Here is a 16,643-nt window from a genome sequence, read left to right as displayed (position 1 = left end):
TCTTTCGCTCTATCCGCTTGGTGCACGGAGAACCCTGTGGGTTCGATGGCTGAATCTGGAATCTCAGCAGACATCCAAGTTTCTGTAAGGCAGATAATGCAGCAGTCCCTCGTTGGAAAGAGATCCACACTTGCAGCACGCAGAGCCTGTTGTACAGAGACTGAACATTTGCAAGTAGAATACTGGGTAGCGGGGGTCGAAACAAAACAAAACAAACAAAAAAAATGTGTGACCAGTATAAGATGGCATTGCCTTCACGTAGGGGGAAGATTTTCAGTGATTCAAATCTTCGGTTTCACTCTGTTCCTCACACAATCTTATCGTATGGTTTGTAATTATTATAGTGCTTTTGTATAATTGTTATTTTAAATAAAGGATTAATCACATGCAGAATTGTGACTGTAGTTTTATCTGCTTGTTATGTCTTTAATATTGTTGAGAATTGGTTAGGTTTAGGCATAATGGTGGGCAAGACGGATTAAGAACTGAGAGGCCCATGGGCCGGTACACCATGAAGACCCCCATGCATGACTACATTCACCTTTATGCGTTACAGGACACTTGGCAGATTTGGTTGGATTTTTCAAATAGACAGAAGATTTTTGGGAGCAATGTCTTACACGGCCAATTATCTGTACTTTTTTCATTATGAACCGATCCAAAATCATGTGTTATTAATAGGGATGTGCATGGCACCTGTATTCAACTACCAGAATCACTATTCGGTTATTCTGCACGTGTATAGAGGTCTTCAACCAGATCTGAGTCCAACGGTACCCGAAAAACCTACAGGTTTTGGGCCAGGTTTGGGTCAGTTTTTCAAGTAGGCTAAAGGGCATGTTACTGGCTGTTTACAAGTGCATCTGTGCTGTTTTTTAATTGTTTTTCTTTGTAAACACTCTCTGGACAGACACCTTTGATCATTGAGCCACAACTTCCTTTTTTCAGCTCATCGCGCAGAACCATCTCATTGTTTTAGACACTGTGTTAAGTTTAAAAGAACTTCAATATTTATAAATGCATCTCGAGACACCTGTGTTCTGTTTCACCATTTGTTGTTCTGCATCAAGCTTTTTCAGCGCTGGTGTCACAAATCAAGCTTTTTCAGCGCTGGTGTCACAAATTGATATTCTGATGAAGTTCAGGTTGCAAAGAGGACTTCATGTGACTGTTACACATGATTCCAGGTAGTTTTTCACCTGGCAAAGTTTCAGCACTTGATAAACGGTAAGCCAGTGTTCATATTTAGAGTATTAAGGCACCTTTCGCTTTAACATTAAACATTAAATTCATGCAGGACTTAAACATTTTAAAGTCCTCCAAACTGTTGCATGAATTCTGTCGCTTATATGAATTTAAACCATCAGCTTTGCACAGAGCCAGGGTAAACTGCACCTTATCTTTGTGTTTGGAAGCGTTGAAAGAATCAAAGACTGTTCTCTGTAGTCCTTCAAATAAACGTGCTGCATCTGTGAGACACAGATTCCCTAAGCGCGCACTTGAGTGCCTGTGCCTGTAGTCCAGCATGCATTTGGCCAAAAAATGGTATTTCACATAAGGCTGATATTTAGGTGGATTTATAATAGATGTCTGAAAATAAATTAATAAATAAATAATTGGTTTAGAGCGAGGCCGCTTGGGTTTATAGGCCCCTGGGAAACGGCCCAATTGGACCAGTGGTTAATCCGTCACTGATGGTGGGGTCAGGTGCTTAAAAATATCAAAAACATTTTGTAATGTAAATTTAAATTATTGTTACTAAATTTACCCAACCCTATACCTAAACCTAACCACTTATCAACGATGTTAAAAATGAAACCTCATTCATGATTTATATCGTTGATAACTGGTTAGGTTCAGGAATGGGGTTGGGTTAGGGGATCTAAAATAATCGACATGATTATGTAATATAACCATACTAATATATTTATAAGTATAATATTACAAATTGCGTTTAAACACACGCAATACCCGAAGACTGGCAGTGATGCCTCCCTTTTAGATTCCCCTCTGTGTTCGTCGGATACAGACGCCAGAGGGTGCTTTTGGCGTCTGTAAATTTACGTGCTGGTAGGGATGGATGATACCACTTATTTTCTTTTCGATCCGATACCAATAATTTCAAGTCCAATATATTATTGAATTTATTTTTTTTGTGATTTCTTGGGATAAATGGGTAATTTAAAATATAATTTTTAGTCATAATTTAATCATTATTATATTTTTTTTTACATTTGTTAGCCTAAACAGAAAATGATTAGACTTCTTTTTTGTTTACCCTTACAAAAATTAACCATGGTCTCACTACAGTAACTATAGTTTAACCATGGGATTTAGTTAAACCACAGTTACCACACAATTAATCATGGTTACTATAATATTACATTAGTAAAACCATGGTTAACAATTTTTTAATTACTTAACAACAATTGCACACAATTATAAGAAACAAGAAATGTCACCTTTAGATATGTTATTTTAGCGTGAATTTACTCAAGAAACAGGGGTGTAGTAGTGTCTGAAGAGGTGGTCACACTGTGAATTTATGAAAGAGTCTGTTTTGCCACTGCCATCAGTTGCGCTTCCGCAGCTCCGTGCGCATTTAGAGAGAATCTCTGTAAACTTTTTTTAAAAGTACAAAATTACATTTTATATATATACACACACACATTATATATATATATATATATATATATATATATATATATACACACACATACATATATATATATATACACACACATACATATATATATATATATATACACACATACATACATACATACACACACACACTACTGGTCAAAAGTTTTGAAACACTTGACTGAAATGTTTCTCATGATCTTAAAAATCTTTTGATCTGAAGGCGTATGCTTAAATGTTTGAAATTAGTTTTGTAGACAAAAATATAATTGTGCCACCATATTAATTTATTTCATTATAAAACTAAAATTTTATTAAAAAAAAAAAAAATAAATTTTTTTTGAAATTGATGACTTGGATCAAATAATAAAGAAAAGCAGCCCATAAGTGCCCAACATAGATGGGAACTCCTTCAATACTGTTTAAAAAGCATCCCAGGGTGATACCTCAAGAAGTTGGTTGAGAAAATGTCAAGAGTCAAAATGTCTGCAAATTCTAGGCAAAGGGTGACTACTTTGAAGATGCTAAAACATAACACAGTTTTGATTTATTTTGTATTTTGTTTAGTCACATAATTCCCATAGTTCCATTTATGTTATTCCATAGTTTTAATGACTTTCCTATTATTCTAAAATGTGAAAAAAAATAAAATAAATAATAATTATAATAAAGAATGAGTAAGTGTTTCGAAACTTTTGACCGGTAGAGTGTGTGTGTGTGTGTGTGTGTGTGTGTGTATGTGTGTATATATATATATATATATATATATATATATATATATATATATTTTATATATATATATTACATTACACACACACACTGGCGGCCAAAAGTTTGGAATAATGTACAGATTTTGCTCTTATGGAAAGAAATTGGTACTTTTATTCACCAAAGTGGCATTCAGCTGATCACAATGCATAGTCAGGACATTAATAACGTGAAAAATTACTAATACAATTTGAAAAAAATAAATTTCTTAAACTATTTCAGACTTCTCATCAAAAAATTCTCCACATGCAGCAACGACAGCTTTGCATATCCTTGGCATTCTAGCTGTCAGTTTGTCCAGATTCTCCTGTAGCACTTGCCATAGATGTGGCTTGTCAGGCACTTCTCATGCACCTTACAGTCTAACTGATCCCACAAAAGCATAATGGGTTTAAGATCCATAACACTCTTTTCCAGTTATCTGTTGTCAAATGTCTGTTTCTTTGCCCACTCTAACATTTTCTTTATGTTTTTCTGTTTCAGAAGTGGCTTTTTCTTTGCAGTTCTTCCCATAAGGCCTGTACCCCTAAGTCTTCTCTTTACATGAAACTGGTGTTTAGCGGGTAGAATTCAATGAAGCTGTCAGCTGAGCACATGTGAGGCGTCTATTTCTCAAACTAGAGACTCTACTGTACTTATCCTCCTGTTTAGTTGTACATCTGTCCTTGTTAGAGACAGTTGTCCTTTGTCTTTAAAGACTGTAGTGTACACCTTTGTATGAAATCTTTTTTGGCAATTTCAAGCATTGTATATCCTTCAATCCTCAAAACAATGATTGTCTGATGAGTTTGTAGAGAAAGCTGTTTCTTTTTTTTGCCATTTTTGACCTAATATTGACCTTAAGACATGCCAGTCTATTGCATACTGTGGCAACTCAAAAACAAAGACAATGTTAAGCTTCATTTAACAAACCAAATAGCTTTCAACTGTGTTTGATATAATGGCAAGTGATTTTCTAGTATCAAATTAGCAATTTAGCATGATTACTGGTGTTGGAGTGATGGCTGCTGGAAATGGGGCCTGTCTAGATTTGATTAAAAATGACTTTTTTCAAATAGTGATGGTGCTGTTTTTTTACATCAGTAATGTCCTGACTATAGTTTGTGATCAGCTGAATGCTACTTTGGTGAATTAAAGTACCAATATTCTCCCGAAACAGCAAAATCTGTACATTATTCCAAACTTTTGGCCGCCAGTGTGTGTGTGTGTATATGTGTACATATATATATATATATATATATATATATATATATATATATATATATATATATATATATATATATATATATATATATACACACTATGTACATACTGTTTAAAATGGCGGAGGACATTGCGGTTTCTATAGTGATCGACTCTTGCGCACCGGCTACCGCAAAATAGAGAGGAATACCCCCGCTTGGACAGCTATTTTACCACTGAGAAAGCTGATCTTCAGAAAGCAGACAGCATCTCTGCTTGGGAGTGGCAACAGATGATCGCACACACGCCATCTCTCTCTCTCTCACTCACACACACACAAACACACACACCCATCCTTTTTTATCCAATAACTTGTTAGAAACAGCACAAGCCATGATACTATTTCTGAAGTGACATTTTTGAATTACTAACGAAGGCTTGGACGCATCATTTGGTTTGAACCAGCAACGGCAGATTCTGATCCGTCGCTTAAGAAAGTAGTTCCATGCGTTTTTATGACCGTACTCAGTTTTTCCTAATTTTTTTACATTTACTTGTTCATTGAACTGTTGTATATAAGCAATATCACACTTGCAATTGTGCTATATGCCCTAAATCAGCACTGCTGTGATTACCTACGCACTCGGCAGTGCTGATGTAGGCCCATATCGCACTCTTGCTCGTGTGATATTGCTTATATATATATACATACATATACACACACACACACACACAACAGTTAGTTCCTGTCCTCCAATCTGATTTGACGAGAGACGTTCCATGAGTACTGATGGTCTCACACCATCAGCACTCGGACGCTTCACTGTGTGTATCACTCCACTTGTGTTCGTGCCGTTCTAAACTACAGTGTAAGAGCAGTGCAGATGTGTTAAGAGCTACTGTGTATCTGTCTCTTTACAATTCAGATTAACACTTTTTTTTGACACAGAAAAGCAAAACATATATTCACAGAATCATCAATTAACCCCCATTATTCCCTTTCCCCCTCCCAATCCCCAACCCCACCCTCAACAAATATCCCTGTGGTCACACTTGAGTATACACACACACAAAAAGAGAGAAAAAAGATATATATAAATAAATCACACACATTTAAAACTACACTTCTCTCTCAATTGCCCCTCCCCAAGAGCCCTCCAAAAAGGCCAAATAGCTGCCCCATTTTTTATTAAATAAATCTAAGTTGCCTAGCCTTCTACATGACATTTCCTCGAATGCTGCTACCCTCCCCATGTCTGTGCACCACTCTTGAAATGGGGGCACTCCAGTCGACTTCCATCCCCTAAGAATAATCTGTCTGCTGATCATAACACTGGCTAGGACCTAATTTTTTATGCATTTATCCCCTATATTAATGACCGCTCCATTGCCTACAATACAGAGTCTGGGGCAAAATGAAACCTGAGTGCCTAATAAGTCACACATAAAACTCTGAACCCTCAACCAAAATTCTTGGATCTTAACACACCACCAAAAAACATGGATTGCGTCCCCATCTTCTGATTGGCATTGCCAGCAGGTGGTGTGTCTTTAAGACCAAGCCTATACAATCTAGATGGGGTGCAACAGAATAGATGTAAAATCTTAAACTGCACAAGGTGCACCCTTGAATCTCTAGATGTAGACTTGATGTTTTTTAGAATCCTAGCACACACTCCCTCCTCCAATACCATGTTTAAATCTTTCTCCCATAATCTCTTGAGAAGTTGAAGCTCCGTCCCCCAGACTCTGAATTAGCAGGGAGTAATACACTGATGCCTCATGAACTTTTCCAAAAGCAGTAATCACCACTCTCAGAGTATCTGCCACTCTAGGGGGGTGCATACTATTCCCAGAAATAGTACAAAGAAGGTGGCGCAGCTGTAAATACCTGAAGAATTGAGACCTGGGAATCCCAAAATGTTGAACCATATTTTCAAAGGATCTCAACACTCCACTTTCATATAGGTCACCGAGCATATTAACCTCCCTCACAATCCACTCTGTCCAGCAGAAAGGGGACTTATTAATACATAACTTTGGGTTCAGCCATATGCTCAAAGCAACATTTAAATAAATGTCCGAATTAAACACTCTGGACACTTTTCTCCATACCGCATGCAAATGCGAGATAACGGGGTGTAACTTAACTTCTCCAGTTAGTTTGTTAGAAAGGCTTTGCAATGCCAAAATAGGGGCAAGATCTTCCTGTTCAATACAAAACCAGGGAGGGGCTCTCTTAGGTGGAAGCGACCAATGAGCCAAATGTCTGAGACCGAATGCATAATAATAAAACAAAATCTTGGGTAGGCTTAGCCCACCTTTGTCAATCGGCCTATGCAACTTACTGAAATATAATCTGGGACGTTTACCAATCCAAATGAAGGACTTTGCTATGCTATCAAATTGCTTGAAATAAGAGGGGGACATCTATAGGGAGAGATTGTAGCAGGTAGTTGAATTTTGGAATACAATTCATTTTAATAACATTAACCTTCCCAATCATAGATAAATGTAATGAAGCCCACCTACTCACTTCACTCGAAAACCTTTTTATTAAAGGGTCGAAATGAACTCCAACTAAATCACACAAATTAGCTGGGAATAAAATGCCCAAATACTTAATGCCCTGTTTGGGCCACTGGAAGGCACCCGGCTGAAAAGCAGTTACCGACAGTACGCTGTCAGAGCCAAAGCTTCGAATTTAGACCAATTAACTCTGTATCCTGTGAACTTAGAAAAGGAATTAATAATTCTGTGGAGGCAAGGCACAGATCTAGTGGGGTCGGAGACTAATAACAAAATATAATCTGCGTAAAACTAAAGCTTATGCTCACACCTCCCGCCATCACCTCTGGAAAATCATCCTCCTTTCTTATCGTGGCTGCTAATGGTTCCAGGGCAAGACAGAACAATAATGGGGAAAGAGGGCAACTCTGCCGGGTGCCCATATATAGAGTAAAATAATCTGAAATTAATCCATTTGTTTGTACTGCCACTGCTGGTTGTCTATAAAGTAACTTAATCTATCCAATAAAAGTATTCCTGAACCCATACATTTCCAAAATCTTAAAAAGATAATCCTATTCTACCATATCAAATGCCATTTCAGCGTCAAGTGAGATGGCCGCGACCAGAGTCTGATCATTTGCCACTGACCACATGATACTGATGAAACGCCTAATGTTATCCGAAGAGCTACGGCCCCGAATAAATCCCACCTGATCTTTATGTATAAAAGATGTCATAGCTTTACTTAAATTCTTTGCTTAGCCAGAATTTCTGACAATATTTTTACATCTAGCTGGATCAGGGAAATTGGACGGTAACTCTTACACTCGTTTGGATCTTTGTCCTTTTTAAGAATCAGACTGATCCAGGCTTGTGTCATGGTTGGCGGACGCTTTCCATTCTTTAATGATTCCGTATAAATTTCTAACAAAGGTGGAGCCAGATCTGTAGCATAAGATCTAAAAAATTCAGCGGCAAAACCATCTGGCCCCGGAGCCTTGCCTGTGGGCAAGGCCTTAATTACCTCGCAGAGCTCCTGCAAGGTTATCTCAGAATCAAAAGAATTTTTTTTGCTCAGTCGTTAGTTTAGGGAGTTCTAATGGTTCCACAAAGTTTCTAATATCTTTATCGGTAGACGAAGATGTGAAACTATAAAGATCAAGATAGAATTCTTTAAAAGCATTATTAATAGCAATGGCTGAGGTAAATATTTCACCATCAGCAGATTTCACTGAAGGAATGGGAAAAAAAGACTCTCTCCACTTTATATATCTAGCCAAAAGCTTCCCTGCTTTGTCCCCTGACTCAAAGTATGACTGAATAGCCAAAACTCCACCATCTGCGACAAAATAGTATTATATCTGTATTTCAATCGGGTCAATTCTATGAAGCCATCAGATGACATTAGGTGCTTCAGCTCTGCCTCAGCATTTTTAATATTCCCTTCCACTCTACGAGTTCTCTTGCTTTGGATTTTTTGATGAATGAGGCATACTGTACGATCTGACCCCTAAGAACCGCTTTAAGTGCCTCCCAAGCCACACCCACAGAGGATACTGAGGACCAGTTGGTCTCCATATAAACATTGATTTCAGCCTTTAACATTTGTTGGAATTCAGGATTTTGCAAAAGGGATACATTAAGGCACCAACTATATGATTTATTTTTTTCCGTATATGTGGCAACACCTCTAAACTCACCAGGGCATGATCTGAGACTAAGATGTTTCCAACTGAGCAATCCACAACAGATAAAATGAGGGATTTAGATATATAAAAAAATCTATTCTAGAATAAATCTTATGGACTGATGAAAAAAAAATGTATAGTCCCTACCAGTTGGGTTCAAAAGTCTCCAAATATCTGTAAGACCAAGATTTTTACACATCCTGTGAAGCATCACTGTTGCTCTAGGGGGCTTACACACTTTTGCTTCACTATGATCAAGGACTGAGTCCATCAAAAGATTAAAGTCTCCTCACAATATTATATCATGAGGGGTGCCAGCGGCTTGTAACATCCCTTCAAGATCTATAAAAAAGCCCTGATCATCAACGTTAAGTCCGTAAATATTTGCCAAAATCAACCTTTGCCCCTGAATTTCTGCTAAAACAATAATGACTCTTCCTAATTTATCATTAATCTGTTTGAGACATTTAAATTGTAGATGTTTACTCATCAATGTTATGACTCCCCTGCTCTTACTTGAGCCAGCACTAAAGAAAACATGTCCACCCCATATCTTCCCAAATTTTTCAGCTTCCTGCAGGGAAAGACGTGTTTCGTGAAGAAACACTATATAATATTTCTTAAGTTTTTATGGGGTGCCCCAACCCATTCACATTCCACGCAGAGAGAGACAATGCACTCATATTAACATTTGACATTTTGACATAATAGAAAAAATAGACTGTGTCGAAAACAAAATTATAAAGACCACATTCCAACATTAGAGCAACAAACAAACCCTGAACTTCCCCAGAAAAAAAGGTGCACATTAAACCCGTGCAAGACAGCGCCAACCGGCGTCAATCCCTCTAAACTCAAACAGTCCAATCTACGCCTTTGCCGTCAGACTGCTCAAATCCGGTGCTTCTATACAAATTTTGTGAGACAGAATTACACAACAGAAAATAATCTGTAAAACAAACTCCAGCCAATAGGCGGGATAAACACAAAGACATGTAGATTCATCCACAACTGTTCCGAAGGTGTGTTATTCCACAAAACAAAATCCAGCTGCTAGGTGGAACCAGCACAAAAAGAAAAAAAAGGCGCCCAGTTTTCTCGGACAGTCAAGTGAATGTTCATTGAATCAGGCTCTCTCGGCTAATACACGAGTGCAACAAGTACCTTAATCCCTCCAATGATTGCAAGAAATATTCCAGAAAACAAACTCCAACCAATATGAGGCATAAGAAGAAATAACATGCAGATTCATCCACAAACTGCTCTGAAGGAGCGCTACTCCACAAAGCATACTCCAGCCGCTAGGTGGAACCAGCACAAAAAGAAACAATTCAGATCCACTCGGCTGCATAGACAGTATCATACAATAACTTACTCATTCCATTGACTTTATGAAGGACATTGTTTGCTGTGGACATGTAAATATTTTGAGGCCATCCTTAATATCTATTCTCAATTTAGCCGGGAACATCAATGCAAAAGCGACCTCCCGTTGATTTAATAGTTTCTTGCATTCCTTGAATTGAGCAAATTTCGTTGAATTACCAAAGTCTGGGAACAAGAAAATGTTGTGGTTCTTCCAAGAAAGCCTTCCTTTACTCCTCGCCTCGAGCAACATGAGATCTTTAATCGGATGATCTTTAATCGGCGCCTGTCTCCATCAGCGGATCTCCAAGCCGGGACTCTGTGAGCTAGCTCGATTTCCAGTTATGGCCTGTTATATCGAGCAGACTCGGAAAGAGCTCATCTAGGAATTTCACCATATCTCTACCTTCTTCGTTCTCAGGAGTTCCTGATTTTTTCGCCGGCTATGATTCTCTAAATCTTCCAACTTTTCCCAAACGCTTTCCAAATCTATCTTGGTTGCTAGCGGATTAGTAGCTAATTCCCTCTCCGATGACTCCAGATAACCAATCCATTTCTCAACATCCACCAATCTTGTAATCATCTGACTGAATTTTGTCTCCATGGCCGAGATCAATCGACGTATTACAGCAAGATCCTCAAAGTCCGCTACGACCTTCGCCAGCATTGCTGTCATGCTCGACAGTTGACACTGAATCTCTCCCGCAGCACCGGCCAAATTGAGTCCCTGGTCTGTGGCCCTGTCTGGGGTATCAGCTTGAGCAAGTAAGTGTCTTTTAATGTCTCCAGAGCCCGAGGATTTTGAATTCTTTGACATATTGTCTTCATAGAACAGTTATGGATCAGGGTGTATAGAATCTCACCGGTTTATGACATAAAAAGTATTAAAAACTAGCAAAGTGCGCAGAGCTCGCCGTTCACATGTCCAACCCTCGCATGGCGCCATGTGACTCTCGAGGATCGATATTTTTGACAACATCAGTATCGGAAGTATCGATACCTTAGGTCCGATCCGCCCATCCCTACACGCTGGGCTCTTGCACAAGCAGCAGTATTTGATGCCTCAGGAGTGAGATCAGGTTGTTTTTGCTGACCGAAAGCTCTCTCAATAAAAAACTAAAAAATCCTTGGAATGAGATATTGGTATCAGAGCTGCTCAACCCTCACACAATGTCTAGGCTTATATATCTTAAAGCTAAAATGTGTAATTTCTGCACCACTAGCATCAAACAGAAATGCAAAAATGATCATTTTCAAACACTCACCCTGTTCACCATTGGTTGTACAAACAGATAGTCCCACCCCAAACTCAAACATTTTGAAATAGAAAAAATTCTGGAAAAAAAACACAAAAAAAAACAAGGATCATAAAGATTATATATTCCACACCTTGTCTTTTGTCCCTTTGGGTTAGACAGTGGGCTGCAGATCAGCATTAATGGCATGTTGTCAGTGTTGGCTAACTTGGACATTAGCCTCAGAGTTTCATAAATAAGCCATAGCAGTAGGTGCTAATGTGTTAATTTCAACTCAGACCTGTGTTAATAGGGCTCTGCAGACTGGCCTGAGATTCTGGGACAGCTGACTGATGTGTGGATCCACTTTCACGGTCCCAATACATACAACCAGCAGAGATGGACTGCAAATACTCAACACAGCATCCTGAACATAAGCATAAGTGACACAGGCTCCTAATATAAACCACCATTTGCACTGGACAATACACATAGTTGCGTGTAGATTTTCAATTATGTTAATATGTAATCTGCTGACTGCAGTTTAAAGGTAATGTGTGTAATGCGTGTTGAAATATTAATCCCTGTTTAATGTGCAGAGAGAGAGATATATGTAAGCCATTAGTAAGTTGTGTGCACGCACTGTGGCTCTGCAGAGCTTTTTATTTGAAAAGCTCTCTTTATTTGTACGGTCCAAGAGCTCAACTTAAGGCTCAACCAATGCAGTGCATTTTCAGTGGGAACTACGTGTTTGTCCAAACAATGGAAATGGCCCCAGGCCACAGTTAGATCTCACTGGTCCACATAAATCCAGCTCCACATCACTGTATGTTAAACTTCAAATACGTTCAAATTGGCTATGATTGTGTGGCAATATTTTTTATTTCACTGTACAAATTACTTGTTGCTGGAAACTTGTCGCAATGTCTGTTTTGGACATGGTGTTTGGTAAACCATTTCGGAAACATCTTTATTTTTGCAATTCCATTTGGTGTTGCTAGTGGTGCAGAAATTGCACACTTCACCTTAACACCTTTGCATTGGGTAAAAATGGAAAAACTGTAAACATTTGAGAGGACAAAGAGAGAAGGAGGAGGGCTAGCAAAGAATGAAGTATGAAAAAAAGATGAAGAGGGGGAGAAAGTGTGTGTGTGACACCTCAATCGGTAAAGGGCGAGCCCTGTGAGAGAAACACAGCAGGCCCAAATGGAAAACCTCTGGAGAAGCAGCCCAGAAACTGAAAGGCAAGACAATTCATTTCACACTGGCTTACCCCAGATATAGCACTCTAGAGAAGCTCATTTACAAGCACACATGGACACACTAATTCATATGCTGCTTTCAAAGCCAGAGAGGCAAAACAGAACACATGGACTCCCACATTGGCTGTCGATACTATTTACCGCATTTCCATCAGAATGTGGGAGCAACTGCAGTCAGAAGCAGCAGATGAGCAGCCAACATAGCCTCATTAATCATTTTGATTTATGAATGAACTCGGCCTCTATATGCCATCAGAGCACCTGTGTGGAGGAGCAAGTGGCTGGCCAGATGTTGGAGTTTAAGGAGAGGCAGGCTGTTGAACAGAACGTGAAGAATACATCTGTATATGGAGAGACGATGAAACAGATGACAGTGAAAGAGTGATGTAAAGAAACGACAGAAAGATAACAAGTAACAAGTAACAAGTGTTTACACAGCTGCCTCAATTTGTTTCTCAAGATCTTAAAATGGCTTTTGATTTAAAGGCTTAAGGCCGAAACACTATGCAAGTACGTGCACACATGCTTCAAGCTTCGCACATTTAACTAGTAGTGTATAAATGATTTGTAGAGAGAGAAATAAAAGAATGACGAAAGCAGCGACAGAGATAGAAAAGTACTGCATTAAACTGACCTTCACACAGACTTTTCTTTGATCTGGGAGCAAGAGAAAGACTTTAACTACAGTTCAAAGCTTGTCTACTTTAGACTCAACAAACCCTTTAGGAATAAAAAAGTACAGCCTGTTTCACTAGCGTTTCTCCATCTGGATGGAGGCCTACATGTTTTTTCTGTTTGTTAGAACATCAGCATCATTCTGTATTAGTCCAACAAATGCTTACATGAACATGTTTACTTTGAAGTGTCTGTGTTTGTAAGAGGTCACAGGCCCAAACAGTCTCTGATCAAAACACAGAGCGATGACAGAAAAAAACAACAGCCAACAGCAGTATCTCCACCTGCGGGAGCCTTTTTGATGTGTGTGTGATGTGCCGACCTGCAGGTGTGTGTGCGTGCACCACTCCTTTAGTCAGACTGAGAGCTAGAGTGAGCCTTGGCCATCATGATAACTCACTTTTAAAACAACATGTAGCCTTCCAGATGGGCCCCAGGCATCATGTTAGAACAGCCCATGATTCAGGCCTTAGAGAAACTCTTGAGCACAGACACTAATAATAAGTGACCAAGACTTATCAATGCTATCAAATCAATTGGTGCATCTAAATCAGCTCCCTAGTTTAGTAGTCAGGGCACTGGTCACTCTCAAAATCATTCCAGTGCACTGAAACAGAGCGTCACTGCTCACTATGTTCCCTTACCGCAAATGTTGTCAAGTCGGCAGAGGATAAGCACAGGTGTTTATGAAGTCAAACCCTTATTTTCACTTTAAAAGAGATTCTGTTTGTAAATATCTTCCATTTATAAATGTGCAAGAAAGGGAAACAATCCTATCCACAGTTTTCCTGACCAACAACTGGGTGCCGCCATAATGCCCTGGACTGTTTTCTGGTTCCAGTCTCCTTAAGAAGCAATGTAAAGCTGTCCTCTTTTTGCTCTCCGGACAGAGAGCAAAAACAATTTTCAGTTTTAGTTGGAGTAAAAATGAATTCAGGTTAAGCTCGTTATAACAGCCAACAACTGCACGACTCAAAGTAGTAAATAATATAACCTTGGACATGGCTTCATGTAATCTACAGTACCCACTCCTTGAACTTTGATGGGTAAGACTTTGTTAAAAGACGGTCAACACAACTCTGTAAAGTATCGGCACATGCATTTCTTTTTTTTTTTTTTTTTTTTTTTGCCAATTTGTAAAAATTTTATATGCTAAATATTACATATCTGCTACGAACATACACAGATGCTAATGAAAATATTGGAGACTGGAAAATGAAAACAGACTTCCAGTATAAATTTGGAGAGACTTCCGTGTTTAGGAAAAATGTGGAAAATGAAAAATTCTCACATTTGTATTTGATGCATGTTCTCTTTCAGTATAGCACTGTACTTAACAACATCGACAACAACAATGCATGACAGTATCTTTTATACGGTGGTGTTGATGATTAATATCATCATGTTTTAATGTGCAGCCTTGTAATCATGTCGCAGGTAAGTCATCAGTGTCCCAATGTTCAGTGGATCAACACCCTTTCTAGTGCCCGAATTCATTTTTTACGATTAACGATATACTGATTCACGACATTGGGAGCTAGGGAGTGAGATGAGAAGCACCCAATATTTTATTTATCATACATATAACAAACACCAGGAAGACACACACAGGAAGTGGCCATGCAGTCCCATTCCAGTCTTCACCACATGCTGGGTATAACAGCAGATGTGACTGTATACATCAATCTGCAGCAGAAAGATGAAGAAACGCAGGAGAAAGTGAAAGAGCGACTAGACTGGGATATGATTTCAATATCAATCACACTTTGTTCTTTTTGTCAGTGATGGTGCGTTGTCCTCAGTGGCTTGGCCTGTTTCTCTGCTCCTGTCCTCATCGATCCATTTGCTTCAACAGCTCCTGAGCAAGCTCATCAATCTCTCTGTGTTTCTATCCAAGACTGCAGGCCTACCATCACGACATCACTTGTGTGGGAATGTGCAACACTATGTGGACACACACACACGCAATTGCGACACCAATCTCAAATGGCCATATGATGTGCATTTAGCACATAAGCCAACACATTCCGCCTCATATGCAGAGATTTCATGTCCATTTCCAGACATAATATCCTTTCCCCCTTGTTTACTTCTCCTTTAGTTGGTATAATTGACATTTTAAATTCACTCTTACCCTTCTTCTCTTTTCTTTTTCTCTTAGGATCCCTCACACCCCTAAAACAACTCTCTCTGCTCATATTAATCACTCTCTCTTCACCTCTCTTTTTAAATCTTTCCTGCTTTCAAGGGAGAAGAGAGAGCAGGTGAGCGAGTGATTTACAGTGCCTGTATGAGGGGAGCTTTGGATCACTTCATAAATCTCTGCCTGCACTAATGGCCACTCATAAGAGCTCTGGCCATAAGTGTCTGGATTTCCTTCCACATACTTTAATAGGCAGCATCTCACACACACACACACACACACACACACACACTGGTGCGGCTTACCTTATGAGGACTCTCCGTAGACAATGATTTTTATACTGTACGAACTATAGATTCTATCCCCTAACCTCCTCACAAAAAACGTTCTGCATTTTTACATTTTCAAAAAAGCAAAGTTTAGTAAGTTTAAGCAATTTGAATTATGGGGACACTAGAAATGTCCTCTTAAACTACATTTTTATCATAATACCCTTGTAATTATTTTTATAACCTAAAAAATTGTCCTCATAAATCACCCAAACCCGCCCGCCCACACACACACACACACACACACACACACACACACACACACACAACAATGCACAATTTCCTCAAAGCACATCAACACAGCCAATTAAAATAAACCAAGACGTGTATCAAAACCTATTACAATCTGCACTCAAAACTTTGTAGCAGCCATTGTTCACTTTCACAATCTTGTGATAATGCTAACATAGCCAGAGACAGTACTGGAGGAGGAGATCGGTCACTAGAAAAATGGATTGGAGAAATCGCAACACCCAATATGAAGGCTATAGGAATGAATGTCCCACCTTTTAGTTGATAAGAGGCATTGACTTTTTTTTTCTTTTATAGATTGGTTCACCTGGAAAAATTTAATTTTTAGTGTAAATGTAGCTAAAAAAGCCAAATGTATTATACCATTATTGCTGATGCCAGCTGTGATTAACATGCTTAAATTATGGATGAAGCCGAGCTATAAATCGCATTTTCTAGGTCTATTAGTCCAACTTCACAAAAATAAGACTGGTACGATTTCAGGCAGACTAAAGCATTTACATGACATTTAAATTTTTTTTGTTATTGTTTTAGTCTGAATGAAATTGAACTTTTGAAGTGCATGTAAACTTACTGACTAAGACCAGCTG

The 16,643-nt window shown here is 38.8% G+C and overlaps 1 protein-coding gene across 4 annotated transcripts in view; it reads right to left on the bottom strand.

Annotated features, from left to right (window-relative positions):
- ccdc102a (coiled-coil domain containing 102A) overlaps positions 1-16,643 on the bottom strand; it is a 127,474-nt gene that overhangs the window by 34,754 nt on the left and 76,077 nt on the right. The gene's annotated exons all lie outside the window — the stretch shown is intronic.

The sequence above is a fragment of the Myxocyprinus asiaticus genome, chromosome 2 (assembly GCF_019703515.2).
Source record: "Myxocyprinus asiaticus isolate MX2 ecotype Aquarium Trade chromosome 2, UBuf_Myxa_2, whole genome shotgun sequence".
Lineage (NCBI taxonomy): Eukaryota > Metazoa > Chordata > Actinopteri > Cypriniformes > Catostomidae > Myxocyprinus > Myxocyprinus asiaticus.
Note: the sequence above shows the minus strand (reverse complement) of the source record. Positions and strands in the feature narration are given on the sequence as shown.